Below are 14,484 nucleotides of genomic sequence, written 5' to 3' on the forward strand. Positions count from 1 at the left end.
AGTAAGTATTAATAATGCACATCTAAAAAAAATAATGCACATCTATTAACAATTTAAACATTTCTTCTTGGCCAAGTGGCTCGGACGATGAAGTCTGGGTTTGAACTCTGGCTAGCTGAACTTGGGCAGGGTCCTAGGCCCCTCCGGGCCTCAGGGCCCTTACGTGGAAGATGGGTACACATAGCAGTTCGTACCTTATAGAATTTGAGGGGGATGGTTAAATGAGTTAATAGGAGTAAAACCATTAAACCCGTATCTGGGGTATGATATTCAAAGGGGTGCATGCGAGAGTGTGTGCGTATGTGTGTGTGTGTGTGTGTGTGTTGTGCTCACTTTTATTACTTTTTTCTCTGTTTCTCAGCGCTCCGCAATGGAATTCGAAGGTTTGACTAAACACGGTGTTTGGACCACCCACGTCAGGGCACCGAGTTTCTATTTAACGGTTTCTCCTCTTTCATGTAAAATGCAAAATCATCAATGTAAAATCATGTAAAAACCAAGAAGAAATGAAAGGAAAACCATGTCCATTCATCCTATCTGTTCCCGAACCATTTAAAGATCAAATTGTCTTCCTTCCCCAAGTTTGAAAGAGCTGAACACCTTCAACTATCATGCATGTTGTAATACAAAAAAAAAAAGCCACCAAGAAGCTCAGTAAAAATACAGTTGACCCTCGAACGGCACGGGGGTTGGGGGCGTCAGCCCCCATACTGTTGAGAATCTGCTACAACCTTTGACTCCCCCAAAACTACCATCCACCTCCTGCTGACCGGAAGACTTACTCGTAACACGAGCAGTCAATGAACACATATTTTTGGTTTCATACGTATCACATACTGTGTTCTTACAATAAAGTGAGTTAGAGAAAAGAAAATATTACTACGGAAACTGTAAGGAGGAGAAAGTGCGTTTACAGTCCTGTACTGTATTTATTGAAAAAAATCTGCACGTAAGGGGACCTGCATCCTTGCTCAAGGGTCAACTGTGTCATCCTTGGCCACAACAAGCTGGTGATTCCTAATCATGAAAAAGCCCCAGCGAACAATCTCCAAGGATCTGCATTGTGTCTACAGGGAAGCCTATGATAAGAAGAACAATGACAAGCCAGGATTGGATGCCGAAACTGGCTTCGCCCCCACCTGGCTTTACAACCAAAGTCACGGCTGACCTGTCTGACAGGCGAGGTGAGGCTGCTTTTCTGGGGAGGGGTGCTCCGTCCGAGAAGCCCAGGAGACCTGGTCCCCAAATTTATCTTCCCATCAACTGCTCTTCTTTCCTGGAACCCAGAGAAGATTCCTTCTGGACTTTAGGAAGATTCCTTTTGCCATCTTTAGGACATCATTCTTACGTGGCCACATGACTCCCCCCCCACCACCACCACCTGACCAGATCACTTCCCTCGTGGCATCTTGCTGAAGTAGGGGAATGGGCAGGAGGGGCCTCAAGTCAGGCCCCAGCCAGGTGGGCACACCCAGGTCAACTGCCCATCTAGGAGCTGGCCAAGGGAGCAGAGGTAGCTGCAGCCCTGGTGGTGGCCCATCCGCACAGTCCTCCAAGCACTGTGGCCCGTCTGCCTTCTCGGTCAAGAACCTACAAGGGTCTGACCTGTATCAAGACGGAGTCCACCAGCCAGCTGTCAGGACCTTCTCACGCATACTCCCCCATGAGTTCTTTCTTTCTAATTTTTTTTTAAAGATTTTATTGTTTTATTCATGAGAGACACAGAGAGAAGTAGAGAGTCAGAGGGAGAAGCAGGCTCCATGTGGGGAGCCCAATGCGGGACTCGATCCCAGGTATCCGGGATCACGACCTGAGCCAAAGGCAGATGCTCAACCACTGAGCCACCCAGGTGCCCCCCATGAGTTATTTCTCGCTCACTCCCTCTCCCCCAGCTGGATTCCTCTCCTTGGAACCCCACTCAGGGGTACAAATTTCCACATTGGGACTGTCTTCCTCCAGCCCCCGGGCCAGCCCATCAAGGCCTCCTTGCTCTGGCCCCTGCCTTGGTGTTCCTAGCTTTGAGTGGGGCTCATGTCTCAGGTGGCCTCCACCTTTCCCTCCCCAACATCTGCCTCCTACAGCCGTCCTCACCACTGACCCATGGGGACTGAATGGGTTTGTGGCTGTGAAATCCCGGGGGCAGGGGCAGCAGTCCATACCTCTGTGCATCTCTCAGAGGAAGGTGGGAAAGGATGACAGTGGGAGGGGGGCTTCAGGGTAGAGGGGGGACTGAAAAGAAAATCAAGTGCCTGGAGGACACATGCAATCATGCAATGACGTTGTCCTAGGGACCCAGCAGGTCTGGCTGTGTGAGGGGGCAGGTGGCTCTTCCCGCAAGAGGGTTAGATTTGAGGGTTTTTTTTTTTTTAATTTAAGACTTTATATATTTATTTATTTGTGAGAGGCACACAGAGAGAGGCAGAGACACAGGCAGAGGGAGAAGCAGGCTCCCTGTGGGGAGCCCGATGCGGGACTCGATCCCAGGACCCCGGGATCATGAACTGAGCCACCCTAGATTTGAGTTCCTGTAACAACTGATTTGACCTCCCCAGATCTCAGTCTCCTGGTCCACTAACTGGGGGTTCAGTGTTTGTAGGATACCCGCAAGGTGGCTTCCAACTCTGGCTGTATCTTCTGGGCTCGCAGCCCTCCAGGCAGCCACGTTCCCGTGCACGCGGGTGCTTCCTCGGTTGCCTGCGGCTTCCACGTTGCGGACTCCCGGGAAACGCTGCACCAGCGTCCTCGGGCTACTGCAGCACACCACCACAGACCCGAGGCTTAAAACAACAGAAACGCTCTCTCTCATGCTTGGAGGGCAGAAGTCCAAAATCAAGGTGTCACCAGAGCCACGCTTCCTCTGAGGGCTCCAGGGGAGAATCCTTCCTGGCCTTGCCCAGGCTGCTGCTGCTGCTGCTGGCAATCCTTGGCTGTCCGTGGCTTGCAGCCGCATCATGCACTGTCTGCCTCCCTGGTCACATGCCTTTCCTCCCCCTGGATGTCTTCAGTCTCCTAACCCACTTTTCCTTATAAAGACACCAGTCAGGGGTCCCTGGGTGGCGCAGCAGTTTGGCGCCTGCCTTTGGCCCAGGGCGCGATCCTGGAGACCCAGGATCGAATCCCACGTCAGGCTCCCGGTGCATGGAGCCTGCTTCTCCCTCTGCCTATGTCTCTGCCTCTCTCTCTCTCTGTATGACTATCATAAATAAATAAAAAAAAAGATTAAAAAAATATTAAAATAAATAAATAAATAAATAAATAAATAAAGACACCAGTCATTGGAGTTAGGGTCCACCCTAACCCAGGATGCATGTCCTCGCCTTACTTGATTACATCTGCAAAGCTCCTATATCTATTTTATTTTATTTTATTTTATTTATTTTTTAAAAGATTTTATTTATTTATTCCTGAGAGATGTAGACAGAGAGGCAGGGACACAGGCAGAGGGAGAAGCAGGCTCCCTGCAGGGAGCCCAATGTGGGACTCGATCCTGGGACTCTGGGAGCATGACCTGAGCCAAAGGCAGATGCTCAACCACTGAGCCACCCAGGCATCCCAAAGCTCCTGTACCTAAATAAGGTCACCCGTTTTGAGATTCCTGGCAAACGTGAATTTTGGGGGAACGCTATTCAATCTAGTTAGAATTCAGACACCAAATGTCTTAAGAGTCCCAGCCTTGGCACGGGGAGTGACAACTGCTCCATAGGCACCCTGTGCATTTTACCCCCTGAAATGGTCCCAGTCCGGTGGCAGCCCTGCTATGACCACCCTATTCTTGCTTTCCTAAATGACAGCACAGAATTATCGTCTTTATAATACTGGCGTCTCCAGATCTGTGTAGAACTTAACCTTTCAAACACTTGCCCATATACGAATGCATTTGCTCCTCATAACGTTCTCATGCAATAAATAAGATAGCGGGGAGCCTGGGGGGCTCAGGGGTTGAGGCTTTGACTCAGGAGGTGATCCCAGGGTCCTGGGATTGAGTTCCTCATAGGGCTCCCTGCAAGGAGCCTGCTTCTCCCTCTATGTCTCTGCCTTTCTCTCTGTGTCTCTCATGAATAAATAAATAAAATCTTAAAAAAAAAAAAGACAAGAGAGCCTTTATGGTTCTTGGTTAATAGGTAGCAAACTAAGGCTCAGAGAGGTTAAGCAATTTGCCCAAAGTCACACAGCTTTTATACACCGCGGAATCCAGATCTCTCAGCTTTACACCCCCTGACCTTCACATTATTGTCAAGAGATCCCAAATCTCTACTTGCAATCTCACGGACACCAGCACCAGGAACTCAGGCTCTTGGTACTCTCCCCTGCTCTATCACTGCCCCCCAAAAATGAATCTAGCCCCGGTGACTTGACTGCAGCCAGAATGTGCTTGACAGTCAACGGGAAGCCTGGGTAATAACTCCAAAGCAGCTTCTCACTGAGCTGAGTTTGGACTCCTGGCAGTTGAGTATTTAATGCCGCCCCCTGGTTAACCACAGAGTGGCCTACTTAATCAGGAATGAAATTCAACCAAAGTGAATATTTGTGAAATTGTTGCTCATAATTAAAATTCTACCAGTTTATGCCCATCATTTTATGTTGCAGACATAAGTCTGTCCAGCAAAAGCTACTAGCTGGAGCGTCTTGGCCCCGGGATGGTGGCTCACGAAGGCGGAGATAGTCCGGTCACTTCCCTCACAATGGGCTCTCGTTTATAGCTTTGAGCACCAGGACATCTGCTTATTACCTCATAGACGGAGGTAAGAAGTGATGACATTTTGTTCACAGGTGTGTGTGATATTTTTCCACTCCGGGAAGACTCTGCCTTCCACTACCTTGTGTTCGGGCGACCGGAGCTGGCCCTGTCCTTGATAACGGGGCACAGGCGACTGACCTTCTGAGCTTTGGGACCCACCACGCTCTGCCCTCCACCCCGTGCCGGCCCATCCCTGCTGAGACACAGCCCTTCTTGGCCAGCACCTGCGGAAGTGGTGGCTGCCCCCCAGCACGCACGCGTTATTAGCCAAATTCCCTCATTAAAATGACCTACGGGCCTGGTATTTTAAGTGCATGGGTGTGGAGGGTGAGAGACTGTCAAGTGTTTTTCTCAGCAAGCTGTAGCCAGAACAGTAAGTCAGAGAAGAGCAAAGGAGTAGGGCTGGCTAAACAGCAGCCACCCCAAAAGTGGCTCTGGGGGACCACAGGCAAGGGTGGGACGATGGCGCTGTCATGGAGACAGCTGATGGTCACTCTTGCTGCCTGGGGGAGTCCTTGCCAGGAGAGCCTTCGAGGCTCACCGCAGCCCGGGCTTGGGCCCCATGAGACAAGCAGAGGCCTTGGCCGCCGTGCAGGTGGCCCTGGGCGTGCTGCTGAAAGGCAAGGCCATGGCTCTGGGTTCCAGGGGGCAGGCTGCAGGGTAACAGGTGCCCTGCGTGGGGAGTCGCAGTGGAGGGGGCTAATGAAGGGGGGCACCTGAGGTCCTCCTCCTCCCCCTCACGGAGACCTGACCCCTCACCCAAACAGCAGCCTCAGCTCTACCCAGGGGTTGCCTTCCAGGAGGAAACCCTCTTAGAAGCACAAACAGTAGGGCCGGATACGAAGGCGGGAGGACACGGCAAGGGACAGAAGGGCCTGACGCCCCAAAGCAGCAAAAGATAAGGCACTGATTATGCAATCTGGTGGACCCAGGAACCTACAGAGTGCTAGTTGCCGTACGGCCCCCCAAACCAGAATGCCTGTGTCTAAATCTCTGCCACCTGCTAGCCTGTGGGACCTTGGGCGCGTCACTGAACACGTCTGCGGCCTCCGCTTTGTCATCTGCAAAACGGGGGGGGGGGGGAGGACACCTGTCCTTCTATCTTAGAGTGTCATGGTGCCAGTTAAATGAAGTCATGAGCCAGCAACCATCAGTTGAATTACCACCAGGGACGTGAGAAACACGATTCCAGAAAGATTGAGCTGTGGGCGATCCCATGGGGAGGAGCTGGTGGCCCGACGGCGGAGGTGGCTGTGCCCACGGCGCTCCACGGGGCCCACCCTCTCCTCCCCAGGAATTCCAGCAAAGCGAGGCCGAGGCACAGGGCGGCAGGCAGGGCAGCAGAATGAGCCCACAGACACATCGGGAGCCTCCTGCCGAACCCGAACGTCCAGTTCACCCCTGCCCCGCCAGCTGGCCACCTGCGTCAGGCACAAATGCGGCTGGGCTGATCGGCCTTATAAACAAGCCGGGCCAAATGCTCCCCAGCGGAGCATGTGTCGTCCCCCTCGACGCCAGCCTGTTCATCCCAGTGCCAGGGCGAAATACTAACTGCTTTATTTAGTCGGGAAGAAGGTCACCGGCCAGTCCTTCCGGGTGCTGGTCCCATGCACCAGGCCCCAAGGAGGCCCCAGGTCTGCGCCTTCGGTCTCGGGGTTCACAGGCTCGGGGACTGGGGAACTCTGACAGCCAACTGTGGTCTCATAAAGCCGCGGCTGGACACGGCGGTTCCGCATGGCCCCGGCGCACACTCCACTTCCTCACCGCATCTGGGAAGTGGCTAAACCTCAGGACGGCTCCCCAAAGGGCCGAGGCTGGCAGGGGAAGACGAGGCAGGATGGTCACTCAAAATCACTGCATGCTCAGGAGTGGAGAAACGGATTCAGAAGTGGGGGCTTGGGTGGGGGGCACCTGGGTGGCTCAGCAGTTGAGCATCTGCCTTCGGCTCAGGGCATGATCCTGGAGACCCAGGATCGAGTCCCACGTCGGGCTCCCCGCAGGGAGCCTGCTTCTCCCTCTGCCTGTGTCCCTGGCTCTCTCTGTGTGTCTCTCATGAATAAATAAATAAAATCTTTAAAAAAAAAAGAAGTGGGGGCCCTGTCGCATCGCAGCAATGTCCCCGCTCCGCCCAATGGCACCAGGGGTGACTTTCTAAAGAACTCCTGTCCTGTGGTGACTGTCCCTCCTTGGGTCTGGTTCCACGGTCGCCAACCCCCTTGCCTGGGTTCCTCAGCCCCGGGCCTGTGGCTCTCAGGGTCGGTTTAGACCTGTGAGTCATCTTCTCCTTTTTGGGCACTTTCAGGGGGATGTGAAACTTGCCCTTTGTCACGCAAGGGAAGGCTGTACACAGAGGCCTGTCTGCCGTGGTGGAGGGTGGGGGGCGGTCACACGGTGCACGACACACCATCACATCTGTCACTCAGGCGTGCATCTCTGCAGGAAAGCCCGTTGTGCTCACACACTTTGAACCCTTAAGGGTGCAAGTGAGGGAAAATCAAAGAAAAAAAAATGCAGCTTTTGAAAGGCAAGCAAGCCCATGAAGGCTCAAGTTTTGCTCTTTGCAAATTCTGGAAATTTTAACAGATTCTGAAACGTGGCAGGAAGATTTCTCCTTTTACTGTGTAGATTGTGCTGGGCCGACTTTTCCCCGAGGACTTAACTCAGTGTGAAAATTAATGCACACCCTCAGATTCTGATTCCGATTCAGGGGGAAACCTGAATTGGGGATATTTTTCACAAGATACGTTTGCTTTACATTTCTCATTTTTCCACTGGAACCAACAGCCAAAATTCACGCTTTTGCTCCTGGTCCATTTCGTCATCCAGACACCACGACTTTTGACAGTCGAACTGTATCATTGTTTATTTGGGGATCTCTGAATAGGATAGAAATCCTTTGAGTTGCACAGAATTTCCTGCTTTCTCTAAACTGAACCAAAATTAAGATGTAGCTGTGTATCCACTTGCAGGAAGAGGGCCTCATATGTTTGCAGGCGTGTTTATCTAATTGTACCTGCATCCACACAGGTAAAATGCAGATGAGAGACCCGTGCTGTTTGGCATTCTCCCCCCACCCCCAAGTCTACTGACAGGTGCTCAAAACACAGAACTCAGTTTTCCATAAAAAAAAACAGCATTTTTTTTTGGAATGGTGGATTGTTTGAAAAGCAGTGGTTTTGCTTACAGAAAACCAAAAACATGCAAAGCATTTTCTCTGGAGATGTTCCATAAAAATAAGTTGAGGAGAGGGACAGCATTTTCTTAATCTTGGAGTCTTCTGTTCCGAGGCAATAAATAATGTTTGATAACTAGATCAATGAAATATTCTATAAACTTTCAGTTTTGACAGCTAGTTTTTTATGCTGTCTGATTTCACTTTGAAAGCATCATTTTCCTTTTCTGCAGCTCGGGTGTGAGTTTGGCTTTACCAAAGGGATGGAGGGCGAGCCTTCCTCTTCATGGAGCGTATTTACTAAACCCCAAGGCTCCACGATGCTCACGTGACTTCGCACTCTTTTCCTGAGATTTCATGATCCCTCGCTGATCTTCCCTTTTCTTTTGATATCACAGTTCCTGAGTGTCTTGGTGGAAGAATCAAGTTTTGCTCTTCTTAGCCCAAACACTTCTAAGACTCTGAATTCACAGGTCTCTGGAGCACGAGGCCATGCCTGCTGCCAGGAGAGCCCTCTCCACCTCTCGTGGGTGGCCTAAGTTCCTTGGTGGAAGTTGAGCTAGAAGCTGACATAGGACAGGTGACCAAAGGGACCTCATCCTAGCCTTGACTCTGCTTGTGTCATGGCCCACAGCTTCAAATATGCAGCCCACCACCACGTGGAGCAGCCCAGAGGTATACGGGTGGACACCCAGAAGGGAAGGCAGTGTTGGGCCCCCACCCCCGTTCCTGCTGCCAGCCTTTTAGACTACACTGTGGCCGCTTCCAGGAAGCGTGAGTGCAGGGGGGTGTGGAGGCTGCAAGGGAAGAAGAGGGACGCTCCAGGCAAGGCTGGGAGTGTGGCAGCAGGGCCTGGCAGGAGTGGACTCTAGGCACAACGAGTTAACCAAATGGGCTACCTGCACACTATGGGTATGCACACGTCCTAGGCTGCCTGCAGGGAGAAAGGGGAGTTCTTGGTCTCTGCACCCCCAAGCATCCTTTCCCTTCTTCAATCTGCAATCTGACCATCTTTCTACAGTTTGTATCTGCGTATGTCAAGTCTCTGCTTAAGCAAGTCAGTGATTCTTTACTTCCCTGGGGCCAGATCAAATTCCCAGTGTGGATGGATGTCAAGGTCCTGAGCAGCCCTCTGGGCCTCACCTTGCTTCAAGAACTTCCTGAGCTGGCCACCCAAGCTCTTCGACAGGCCAGGCGTTCCTCCTCACCCTGTTTCCCCCGCTTGGACACTCTTCTCCATGCCTTCATTTGGATTCCCTCTTCCACACCCTGAAATGTCTCAACTGAGATGACAATTTGTCCAGGAAGACCCCTCCCCTCTTCACTAGGTCCTGCACGGCTGCTCATTTGCTCTGTCGTGCCTGCCCACGGTGCCGACCACTCAAAACAGTGATGGCCTGCTTGACTATCAGCTGTGGCTTCTCTTTGGCTGACCTTTGTATTTCCAAAGGGAGTCCAGTGCCCGGAACACAGGAGGTGCGCAATGCATATCTGATGAACGATTATTGAGTAAAGAATGAATGAAATACCCTCATCCAATGACCTCTGGGGGTGGGGGTGAGTTCTCAGAAAAAAAGCAATGGACACTATACTTCCCTGAACTGGAAGGGTCCAAAGCCTGTGCGAGACTCACCAAATAAACCCAAGGTCCAGCCTGGGTCAAAAGGTTCAGCAGATGTCTGCAAGGATCATATTATTATTATCGTTTTTATTTATGAATATTTATGAAACTCCTGTTGGGTCTCAGGCACTCTCATTTTACGAGGTTCTTTGCAGGACAAAGGAATTTCTTACACCCAGGAGTGGACACTGGAAGACAGCCTCTTTCCTGACTTTCCGATTCAGGGACTCCTGTGCTGACTCTGGCTCCTCTTTCCCCACCTCCCTCAGCCCTTCTCACGACAGAGCCCTTCTCACTACGTTGAGATGAGGGGGAGCTCTCTTTCCTGAGCCCTGCCACACAGACATCACTCATTTCAATCATCCCGACAACCTCTGAAGTGTGTATGAAAGGCACCATCACACCTACTGCATAGACGGGGAGACAGAGTGCAGCACGTCTTAGCGAGCCCTGCGAGTGCACCCACTTCTCGTACCATGTCAGGCCGCCACCCCCACCCCCCCGCCCAAGACCCGTAGAATCATCGCTACTAGACATGTGTGTTCTATGTCGTTGTTATGAATCCGAGGGACATCGAATGGGAAACGATGGCATTAGTATCATCTAGAACCCATGCATTTGGACAGAAGGCAAGACGGTAGTATAGTAAGACACCTTTCCAAGCTGTCGCCAGAAGAGTGAATTTTCCATTTGTACATGGCGCCAAAAAAAGAAAAGAAAGGAGAAAATAAAAGTGCATGAATGTTCACTTGCAGTTTCCGAAAATGCTGAGATCCAACCTTAAAATGGCTTCTAGTGGAACAGCCAGAGTGTCCTTACGCGCGGTCCAAGGCAAGCTGCCGTGGCACTACCATAAAACTCCCTAAACTTGGGTGGAGTCAGCAATCACCGTGCAGGAAGAATGTGATGCTGCTGGGTGCCAGCCTGTGGAGCCCAGCGACAGGACAAAGGGATTATTCTGCTTCATTGTGAAAATGCAGTGTTTATTGTTAAAATACGGTTGGGAATTAAAGGGGCATGTATGAATCATAAATATTTGCATGCCATTAATGTTTGGACAAAAGACTTGGAATGGCTAAGTTGGGAGAACTTCTTTTCCCATGAAAAACACTGCTTCATATTACAGGACATATTTAATTTCGCCTCTGCCATTGCTAATCTGCTATCCCAGGGCCCGCTGCGTATAACTCTTTCACGACCTGGGAACTCCACGCGGCTGAGGAGTAAGGACAAGAGCTGATGTCCCCTCCTGGAAAACCCAGCCCTTCAGATAAACAGAAAAGCAGGTCCCCGTTGCCATTGCTGGTTACGAGCTCACAGACTTTCCTTCGCCTACTCTACAGAGTGAGTGTCACCGAAGCAGATCTACCCCGGAAAGTAAGTCTTAATGTCAGGCAGTCCTTCCTGCACACCCCAACCTCTTCCCCAAGGACAAAAGGGACAAAGCAGAATCAGGCTCAGAGAGGTTGAGTAACTTGCCACAGATGCTCAGTTCTGTGCCAGAGTTCTTAACCGGGGGCCATCCCTCCACCCCCCGCCCCCAGGGACATTTGGCAATCCCTGCAGACATTTGTGGTTGTCGCACCTGGGAAGGGAGATGCTACTGGTTACTGGGCTAAGGCCAGGGATCCTGCTAGCCATCCAGCAACACACAGGACAGCCCCACAACAAAGAAAAATCAGCCCTAAATGCTAAATCAGACCCCGTGCTCAGCAGAGAATGCAGTCAAGTCCACATTCTTTTTTTTTTCTTTTTTTTTTTTCAAGCCCACGTTCTAACCATGCTACGCTGCCCAGAGTGAAAGAGTCCCGGAGGAGTCACTCGTTTGAAGGTATTTAATGAGTCTCTGCTCTGTGCCACAAGGTGCTTTTCTAGTTAAGGACTGGATCTTTTAGGTTTTGACAATTCTTGGGTGTCCACCTCTTGGGAGTTCCAGGCACGTCTCTCATGGTGCTTGGGTGTCAGTTACCACTGCAGTGTCCCCATGCATGCCACAGCTGTTCTGGAGCTCTTTCCCTGGCGACCTTCACTCCCAAGCACATCTAGGGACAGCACGTGGGCTCTGTGCAGTCCCCAGCACAGATGATGCCCATAAACTCCCATTCGGATAGCTAGCTATCTCAAATTATTTGACACGCAATGGATCTCCATGCCGAATCTGGGAGACGGTTGCTTTACGGAGGGAAGCTTAAGGGAAGCAGATGTATCCATGGGGCAAGAAAGTTAGGGGTGGGGCTTTCCATGCAGGGGAAAAGCAAGCAGACAAACAAAAACCAGAGAAAGCCCTCACAGCAGCACTTATTCAAGAAACTCAACCTGCAGCAGATGTTACTTTGATGCAAGAAGAACCCCTAGCGGACTCTTGAGATTTTTTTTTCAAACCACCTTTCCCTGAATCTCAGTATGGGAAACAGGTGATAGCAGAACTAATGTGTTAGGGCAGATGGAAGAAATCTCTGGAAGAACCCACCTGTCCGTCTGTGGTACCTGCAAGCCCAGGCCATCTTAGAGATGGCCAACAACTCAGCTCCCTTCTATGCGTTTCTCCCCATTTTTTTTCTTTCAGGTGTGCAGACCAAGCCCTTTCTGGTGTCTGCAAGGTATCTGTCAGTGATGCATTCCAGGACTTCGCTTTGAGCACTCACCAACTCGTGTTCTTGGGTTGGTGGATCTGGGGTCCCGGACTGGAGGACTGGAGCACTGTGGGGGGTGATGCTGAGCGCTGAGAAGCCAGTAGGCTACTATCATTATTTCTGACAGTCCTGCCCATAGACCTGCAGCTGTGGGACATTCCTAAGAGTGTGTGTGTGTGGGGGGGTCCTCCAGGAAGAGCTCTCCTGCTATGTGGCCCACCCCACCTGCAGCCTCTCCTGACTCCTCCCACCCCCCCAACGGGGGATGTTCATGTTCTTCGGAGACGGGGCAATTCTATGCATACAGAACACTGGTATGTTTTCATATTGAGAGGAAGGCTTCAATATTCAGTGATGCTCTCTAATTTTATTTTATTCTCTGTGAACTGTTTAATGTAAGTTTTTCGTGTATTTTGTAGACAGGCAGAAAGTGTTAGGGTAGAGGGGGAAGGGAGACATTTCACAATGTCTCACGAAGGAGTGCGAGGTTAGATGAGCGTTTTCAATCTCGGCATGACGGATATTTCAGACGGGTAACCCTGTTGTCAGGGGGCTGTCCTATGCACCATGGGGTGGAGAGCAGCACCCCTGGCCTCCACCCACTAGATGCTCACAGCACTCCTGCATCCCCATTGTGACAGCCAAACACATCTCTAGATATTGGCAAGTGTCCCCCCCCCACCGCGGGGGTCAAAATCACCCAAAGTGGGAACCACTGAGTGAGACCGTCATCAGAATTGATAAGCAGATAGACAGATAAAATACCAACTGTGACTGCCGGGATGTTTCAAATGGGATGATGAAGGCAGAGCATCTGGAAGGACGCAGCCGTGCACGTGCTGGAGACACACCATTTAACGGGGCAGACAAAGCCTTCTTATGACATGAGTTTAGGTCAGCTCCTCACTATTTATAAATAGATAAATAGATACTGACTGTACTCCATACGATGGTTTCAAATAAGAATGAAGGAAAAACACCTGTAGAGACCCAAAACCACTGCCTTGAGCAAACTGGAATGTTTCCACCTCAGAATGGGCCCATCCCTCCTCGCCTTGTCTGCCCAGATCTGATAAGCACACAGATCACCAACTGTGCTCAAACCACCCATATTCCTATGCGTTGCCTTCGTCTGAGCCAAGGAAAGTCTCCTTTGTTTGCATAAGGTGACTCAGTTAGGGCCACACAGCACCCATGAGAATACCTGCCAGCCCTCCCATTCACCAGACGCAGGAGCCTCCTTGGGTCGGGAGGCTGGGGAGGGTGGTACAGACCCGCACTTTGCGCCACCCACACATTAGTAACGACAGTCCGAAATCTCCAAGTAAAAGCAGAGATGAATCTAAGTTGGAAAATTGGAAAATAAACAGGAAATTTACTTCCAGCTTTTTTGAAAAGCTTCTAAGTGTATACTGCATCACCAAGAAATCACAAGAAACACACTTTGAATCCAGCAGCTGAAAGGCCACGAGCTTCTCGAAGGATCACTTTGCGGTGTGGGTGTCCTCAACTACCTGAAACCTTCACTGGAGAAAGTTCAGTGACAACAAATGGGGTTCCTACGTGGATCCAAGCCCCATATAGGCCACCAGAGGCCGGGCAACGTGCTTGAGTCCCAAATCAGTGCAGGGTATGCCCCAGAGAGATCCGTTCTGAACACGGACCAAAACATGCCTCTGTGGAGTGCGGGACTCACAACACAACCGATGAAGGGGGCGGACGTTGCCTGGTGTCCACTAATGTGTGTGCATGAGTATAAATCTTAAGGAGCAGCAATTCGTCCCCGATGCCCCGAGAGTGAACAGATAAAACTGGCGCATTTGGAAGTGTTCCTACGAATACTCATTCAATCCACGCTGCTCACTTATTAATTTTTGTTAATTGCATCATTTAGGCTTCGATGAGAAGATGCGATTAGCATGCATTTAGTCCCAAAGATAATTTGGTGCAAGAAGACTTCTCAATGGGAGTACAGAGGCGTGCACGTGCACACACACGCACGCACGCACGCACACGCCCCACTAATTGAAAGTCCAACAGATCCTTCAAAACCACATAACCTCTACATCCTGACAGGACATGACTATTTATAAACAACCCCTTACTGATGTGAACTCATTTTATAGTCATCAACAGAACGAGAACAGTCACCAAGACAGTACACCCTCTCTCTCGTCCAACAAGTAATTTTTCTTAAAAAAAAATACAGAATATGCTCTTCCATAACCAATCTTCTCCACCCTCTCTTGCCCCTCGCCAACCAGCACAAGAAGAAAACACAAAACTGATTTATTAGAACCAGAGCAGCATTGCGGCCGTT

The 14,484-nt window shown here is 50.6% G+C and overlaps 1 protein-coding gene across 2 annotated transcripts in view; it reads right to left on the minus strand.

Moving 5' to 3' along the window:
* The window catches only part of RUNX1 (RUNX family transcription factor 1), a 249,654-nt gene that overhangs the window by 63,418 nt on the left and 171,752 nt on the right, over window positions 1–14,484 (minus strand). The gene's annotated exons all lie outside the window — the stretch shown is intronic.

This window comes from Nyctereutes procyonoides, unplaced genomic scaffold, assembly GCF_905146905.1.
Source record: "Nyctereutes procyonoides isolate TBG_1078 unplaced genomic scaffold, NYPRO_anot_genome, whole genome shotgun sequence".
Taxonomy (NCBI): domain Eukaryota; kingdom Metazoa; phylum Chordata; class Mammalia; order Carnivora; family Canidae; genus Nyctereutes; species Nyctereutes procyonoides.